This window comes from Puntigrus tetrazona, unplaced genomic scaffold, assembly GCF_018831695.1.
Source record: "Puntigrus tetrazona isolate hp1 unplaced genomic scaffold, ASM1883169v1 S000000283, whole genome shotgun sequence".
In the NCBI taxonomy this organism is placed as follows: domain Eukaryota; kingdom Metazoa; phylum Chordata; class Actinopteri; order Cypriniformes; family Cyprinidae; genus Puntigrus; species Puntigrus tetrazona.
Genome location: NW_025047944.1, coordinates 359,580 through 365,579, shown reverse-complemented (window position 1 = coordinate 365,579; position 6,000 = coordinate 359,580).

Below are 6,000 nucleotides of genomic sequence, written 5' to 3'. Positions count from 1 at the left end.
TTAATAGTGATTCATCATGTAGAATTACAGAATATATACCAAAAATAAATATAATAAATATTTATTCTTATAATGTGTGTTTAACGGGTGAAATAATCAATGGACAAACATCAAGTACAGTCGTTCTTTCACTTTATCTAATCTTAAATGAATCATTTTTCCATTTTTGGATTAGTGTGGTAGTTTGAGGAATTTATGAATAGAAGATAACGTAAGACACACACACAGAGAAAGATAATGAGCTGGTAATGATGAACAGGTGAAAAGGGTGACAGAAGAACAGTTATACCAGACTTCAGCTGCTGGACAGAACAGGAACAGCAGAACCTGAAACTAAACCAGAGAGACCTGTTAGTTGATATGTTTACAGTACCACGACTATCATGCCTTACTTGTCCTTGTTTGTTATTTATAAATGTTAAGTTTTGCTTTGAATTGTTAATACAGCACTGCATCACACTGTTTAATTATCTGAGGATTGTCATACATTTCCATCATGTCCCCATTTTCCTTGGGAATTCTTCAGCTTTTAAGAACTGTTTTCTCTGGTAGTGGGCGGGACTAATGCGCAAAAGACAACCTCATTGGCTGAAGCTTATTCATTATCTTCCCTGTTTTGATTTCAGCAAGTCAATTCAAGCGAACACAGACTACGTGATTAAGATTCATGAATCCAGCATGAATTATATTGCTATTAGTAGTGGAATTCGTAGTAGTTTTTTTTTTTTATCTTATTTTGTTATAGAAACACTAAATGACAAACAATATAAAGCACGATCACCAGTCCTAAGTTCAGTGAAAATGACAAATATGCGTTCATACTTGAAAATTCTAATTACTACAGTTCCATTATCATATAATGCTAAATTATCATAATATCATATAATAATGCATTACTGACTGCTACTAAGTGTTCGTAGATAAATAATGTAGACTGATTATTAGCATTATTCATTCTGTAGGTCACTACATAATGATTGTGTATTTCATATTTAATAGCGTTTTTTATTTTTTTTTTTTTTTACAAGTAGAGTAGTAGAGCAGAACTGGGCTAATGGTGCATCTACATTTATTCTCCTTGGAGCCACTAGATGGCACAAACATTTCACAGACCTTAGCACTTTTCTTAAACGCCTTTCTCTATGCCAGCGTTTCCCAACCCTGTTCCTGAGGCACACCAACACTACACATTTTCCAACTTTTCCTAATCAAACAGTATCAAAGGTTGATAGCAAAGGTATCAGGAACAGAGTTGGAAACAGTGGTCTATGCACATGGAAATTTGGTTGATCTTTGACACGATCAGAGATAACAAAGTTGATTTTGCCATATTCTGACATAATATCTAATGTTAATATCTAAGGTTTTCATGGTGTAGTGTATGTATCAAGGGGAAAAAGCCTAGTTAATGTTTTATAGTTTTGTTCAAGGTAATTATACAACAGTTTTTAAATACAATGAGAGTATATAAAAGTATGGTATTTAAGGGTGAAGTTTCACAGCTATTAGGGCTTTAATTTAATTTAGCAAAAAAAAAGAAGAAAAGTATATAGTAGTCTCTTTTCTGCAAAACTGCTTGTGGATTTTACTACATTGCAAGTGCAGTTAACCTTTGACAAATTAAAAGTCCTCTCAATAAAAGGTCTAACAATTGAAATTGAATATCAAAGCACAAACTAAATTTAATGTCAAAACTGTAGAAACTGTATTGTGTGAAAAAAAAATCAGCTTCATCGGAAGTTCACAGAAGCATTTAGCCTTCATTATCCTTAATGGAAGAAGTTTGAAACAATCAGGAACGGAACAGGACTGGCCTCTCCGCCAAGCGGAGCAATCGATGGAGAAGGGTCTGGGTTAAGGTGGTGACCAGGAAGCTGATGGTCAAGAAACTCACAGAAGGACAAGCATCACTGCAGCACTCCACCGATCTTGGGCTTTATGGTGGTGTGTCCAGACTCAATGAACACCCACTTTGAGTCGCAGCTTCAAAGTTACTGCATTACTTTCTAAAATTATTCCCTAAGTAGGCAATTTAACACTGTATTATTGATTACAGAGAGAAAGCGAGAGAAACAGAGTAGTAGTACAGTAGTTTTTATCCTGTTTACTATATTTATTTGCTGTGTTGTAAGTTTCAGTTCTTTTGCTTTTAAGTTATAAAGACACTGATATGGACATTTAATGTGTTTTGTTTGTGCTTTTCCAAAAAATAATGATGTCTTTTAGAATTAACATAAATACAAATTTCTTAGTCTGAAATTGGACATAAACTGCCTGATATCTGAATATTGTATTTACAATAATTATGATTACTACTAATAATAATGTGCCATATAGTCATCAATAGCACACACAAAGACGTTCACGCTCACTGCAACCTGTCTGTTTTCATACCAAAGCTCAAAATAAATGATTATATGAGTATGCGTATTATATGAGTCACATTTAAGAACTTGGCAGCCCAGCACTGTCTCACTCATCTAACACACCCGATTTAACTCGTCAGCGCATTAATAGACTTTAATATCTGAAGTGAGTCAGATAAGCCAAAAAGTAGTGAGAGAAAATATTTGTGTCACATCCACATCATGTTCAGCGGCGGCAGCTCTTAAATAAATAACAGCCAAAATAACCTAATAACCAGTGGATGTGATTCATGTCTATTCATCATAGACAAAACGAGGAAAAAATAAGTTTTATAGCTGTAACAGTTCTGCTGAAGGGCACTGGTAAATATGACATTTAGGCTATTATTGTAATGAATGGTCAAAGACGGTTGGATCCATGTGCGACAGGGTTTAATCGTGGTCAGGCAGGCAGGGTCAAAACAGGAATAAACAGAGCAATACAGGAGATCCAGGAGACAGAACGTAAACAGGCAATAGGTCGGTAGGCAGGCAGAGAACAATCTCAGAAACAAACACGGTCAGGGTCGGCAACAGATAATTAAAAACAAGAGTAACGCTCGGAATTGCCGTATACACAAACAAGACTTCGCAATGAGCGATCGTGAAGGAGTTCATTATAAAGGCTGAAGTGAATGAGGAACACCTGGTGGCTCTAATTAGCCCAAGGCACGGGGTTGTGGGAAATGGAGTCTTTAGTGATCAGTATTCCGGTGAGAGCTCCCTCCGGTGGTGGTCGGAGAGAGCCACAGAGGTGCTGTTCGTGACAATTATTAGTTAAAGTGAGGACTGCTTGAAGTGCAAGTTTTAAGTAATTAAATTATAAGTTATTTTTTGAAGTCTAATATACATTAAAAATGACATCTTTCAGTTATACTGTAATGTTAAATGGCTATAGTCAATAGTTAAATATTACATGGGGTGCAATTTTATAGAGAAATCAATTACTGGCCTTCAGTCATAAAAAAAGATGCCATTAAACCAATATTTATAAATATGGACCTACTGTCTTTATGTTGTTTGTGCGATAATTTGAAGATTGAATGTGAAATTGTTGCAATATAAAATTCCGGGATTAATTGTGATTTTCTGTGTTTAAGTCTATGATGAAGGTACTGCAGGTACTAGGCTTTGAATAGAAAAACATACTATAGGTGATTCACAACAAGCTAAAAACATGGTTTGGAAAATTGATTCGTGATATAGCCTCTTTGCTTATTAATTTAGTCAATTTTGAGCATAAAAGAAAAGTTATGGACTGCAGCCTATTTACAATTTTTTAAAGTCTAGTTAGCTGGCAAAATCGACTCTAATGAGTTTTTAAACACTTATAAACAAATCCAATGAACCTGTACACTGTACAAGTTAAACACGTATATAAGGAGAAAAATTACTGCACGTGAGAAAAGGCACTGTAAAATTAAGCTGTAGCCTGTGCCATACAGATAATACAAGCATGCATTTCATATAGATGACTCAGATATCTATATCTGTTATAGTATGCGGAAATTACTGCCCTTAATAAAGAAGTTAATTGCATCATCATACTGTATCACTCTAAATCGCTAAAAACGACTGAAAACAACAGACTTTGGCAAGTAAAACACCTACCTTGATAGAAAGGCAAAAAATGTCTCTGTAAAAAAAATGTTCAGGAATGTTTTAGTTGCAACATGCTCGGCATCTGTTACGTCATCCGCGCACATGGCGGCGCAGATGATGTTCTCCACACGTTATGCAATATCTGAATACAGTATAATGATGAATATGCAACTGACTTTACTGGTCGCAGGTCTCAAAATGTCAGTATTGCAATGTGTTCACCAACAAACAATCATTATAATGTAATTCTGATGTACATTTATTAATGCAATAAATGAATCTTATGTAAGAAACAGGGATATTAAAAAAAAACAGAAACATTTGTTCAAATATGAAATGAAAGGACAAAGCAAAAGCTGGCTTTATAATGTGTTGGTATTTAGTTTTTGAGTGATATAATACCGAGATAAATGTGATATCAACATTTTAATACTGTTAAATAATTAACATCTTTTATGGTCCCGTTGTTCTCATAGAATAACCCTAGACGAATTCTCGATCTCATAGGGTATTACGGCCAGGGAGCAAGAAAACACAGAGGGACGTATATATCCTTACTCCAAAGTTTATTCCCAAATACAATGGTTTATATAAGCGTTTTCAGAGGGGAGTTTTACTCCTCTAGCCATTGAAACAAAAGACATGTTGTATGCATGTCAAAAGATATGTACTTATATAAGATAGAGACATCAAAAGGCAGTTAAGAATATATAAAGAATACTCTTAGACACCAAAACACACTTCTTATTGCCAAGTATCAAAAGTATAGCGTAAACCCATTCACCCCATGGATCGGGGGAGCGCACACACCAATGAACCCTTATAACATCCGGACGCATGTATCTATGAGAGATGCTACAGAACAGTGAGGAAAAATTAAATTGCATGTACACAGAAAAAAGAGAGGGAAAGCATCCATGTGGGAACGGAATAAAGAAACAAGAGTTCCAGGACATGAGGATCTCCCAGAGGAGAGCGTGTCAAAATCTAACTAATACCATCTGAGCAATTGAATTTATTTTGTATTGTGATTATACAGATGCTTATTTGCGTCAATTGTGTGTAGCAATGAACATTCATTTCTAAAGGATCTGAAAAATGTTGCAGCACTGGTTGACTGGGTGAGGTTTATTTCTTAGATCACCAAAATATCTGTGTGTATTGTTATCATACTGATCTTTCACACAGGTGAGGCTGCACGAGGCTTTGATCGACCTCTCCCAGTCAATATATAAGAATAGTTCGGAAATAAAAAGACGCTGCATTTTGGCACACACACAGAAATGCTCATACACATACATTCACGTCATTATGCTGCTGCCGCTGTGTATATCGGGGCGAGGCCATAAAAGGGCCAGAGGGCACAGATCCACCCAAGATTCATATTATCATTATTATTATTATTATTGTTTTTTTTAGCTATAGTAATTGAAAAAATGCATGGAGTGAAATGTAATTACTAACATCAAATATATAAAATAAATAAATGTGAGTAAATTAATTACGTTATGTCAAATCAATCTCAAAAAAGCCATCCAAACAGAAAACCGCCTCATAGTCATTCATTGTAGTACACAAACAGAATTAATAAATCATTTGTTGACTACAATGACGACAAGAAGGTTTTCTTAATAATGTATCTTTCCGTATTTTATGGCCCATAAACAGCACAGGAAAGCTGGTGTTGCTCAGACCACTGATTTAAAACACAATCACAGTTAGACTGATTTATTTAAGGTTCCCCCGTGTACTTATATTTATTTACTAGTATTCGCCTTCTTTCCTCTTTTTTCATATATCATCTACTTTTCTCCCATCATCTCTATTTCCTCCACTCTTTCTTTTATCATCCCTCCTCTTCCTCCGATTTCTTCGGTTATTTCTCTGTTCATTTCATGCTGTACTTCTCCCTATTCTTCTGGTAACTAAATTATATGTAGGAAAATCACAATTGTTTAACAAACATTTCGTAAAAATTGTGCATTAAATCGTG